Consider the following 1,577-nt stretch of genomic DNA (forward strand, 5'->3'; position numbering starts at 1 on the left):
CGCGAGGAGGAAGAAAAGAGCTTAATACATCTAAAAAAAAAAAAAAAAAAAAAAAAAAAAAAAAAAAAAAAAAAGATCAGAAAGTGGGAATGATGAAATAACTGTATTCAAGGAGACTGTTTTGAGGAGGATTAATCGAAATGTATATAAAAATTTTAAACACTCACCTTTTTTATTACATCTTTTTTCTTTTTTGGCCAGGAATTGAACTTAGGGATTTGCACTTGCCAGGCAGAGGCTACACCACTGAGCTACATTCCTTGCCCCAAACAGGTTCCCTGACCATGAAACGAATATTATGTCTTATATATGACCCTTCTCAAATTAATTTTAATGCACAGTGTAACCTATGAACTTGAGTTTATATATTTCTGTATGTACAAAAAATTATCCCAGCATCATTTATTTAAACTTTTTCCATTTAATTGCTCAGACACATTTATGCAAAACAAATTGATATTATGAACATTACTCAATTTGTTCTCTCTATTCTGTCTGTTGTCCTATTTACCTATCCTCATGCCAGTGTCACAGTCTTGATCCTTGGGGCCTTTCTATATATTTTGAAGACAATGATTGTAAATCCTCCATGTTCAGTCTACCTTTTAAATATCATCTCAGCTGTTGTAGATTTGTTGAATTTTCATAAAAAATTTTAGAATTAAATATAATTTACAAAAAGGCTTGTGTGGATTTTGATTGGTACTCTACTAGGAAAAATTGGAAATTTAAAACTGTTAAGTTTCCAAAGTATTGAGTTCAGTTCAGGGTACCCTCCCTGCTCTGGTAATTAAATTTGGAACATTGGGACTGGCTAGGGAAAGTGTGTGGATAGAAGTTGTTCTTCTATTCCTTCATCCCCAGCCTACAGATGCCTTCATAAAGGTCTGAAGCAGTCACTCAACGTATAAGTAGCTGTTATGAACCAGGACAGCATCTGTGCCTCCAGCACAAAGCAGATGGGGCCCCTGAGCTGACGAAGCTTGTGCTCCTGTGATGGAGAAACAAACAATAAACAAGTGACCCCCCAAAATAAAAATTAAAATAAATAAAACTGTTACGTGTTCTGTTATCAAAAATGCTGTAAGGCTCCACTTTCTTAGGCCTCCTTCTGTTCTCAGAAACAAAACAAAACAAGACTTGTATTATCAATATACAGATCATGCATATAGTGGCCACATTTATTCCTACATAACTCACATTTTTTGAAACCTCTGTGGCTATGAACCATTGCCCCTCTGTCACCCTTACTTACTTTGCAGCCAACTGATTATAGACTGAAACCTCTACAAATTGTAAACTAAATAAACCTTTTCCCCTTTAACTTCAGGTGTTGTGTATTTTGTATTGTCAATGGGAGAAAAGTAACTAAGACAGAATCTGGTACCAGAATCTGGGGTCCTTGCTGTGACATTACTTGGTCACATGGCTCGAGAGCCTTTGGAACTGGCTTGTGGGAAGAGGAAGAATTAGGAAAGCTTCAGAGATGCTGGCTGAAGATGTAGAAGTAGAACTCAGGTTATTCTGTAAGGGAGACTCTGCTCAGAGCTCACAAGACTAGAAAGCTAAGAAAGACC

General features: G+C 36.3%; 1 non-coding gene across 1 annotated transcript; it reads left to right on the forward strand.

The window, feature by feature from the left end:
* Positions 1–743: 743 nt before the first annotated feature.
* On the forward strand, positions 744–873 carry LOC117284857. Its single transcript, XR_004515927.1, has one exon. It is a non-coding gene; the product is annotated as a small nucleolar RNA SNORA36 family (small nucleolar RNA).
* Positions 874–1,577: the final 704 nt, after the last annotated feature.

The sequence above is a fragment of the Fukomys damarensis genome, unplaced genomic scaffold (genome assembly GCF_012274545.1).
Source record: "Fukomys damarensis isolate Sample0158 unplaced genomic scaffold, DMR_v1.0_HiC HiC_scaffold_39, whole genome shotgun sequence".
Classification (NCBI taxonomy): domain Eukaryota; kingdom Metazoa; phylum Chordata; class Mammalia; order Rodentia; family Bathyergidae; genus Fukomys; species Fukomys damarensis.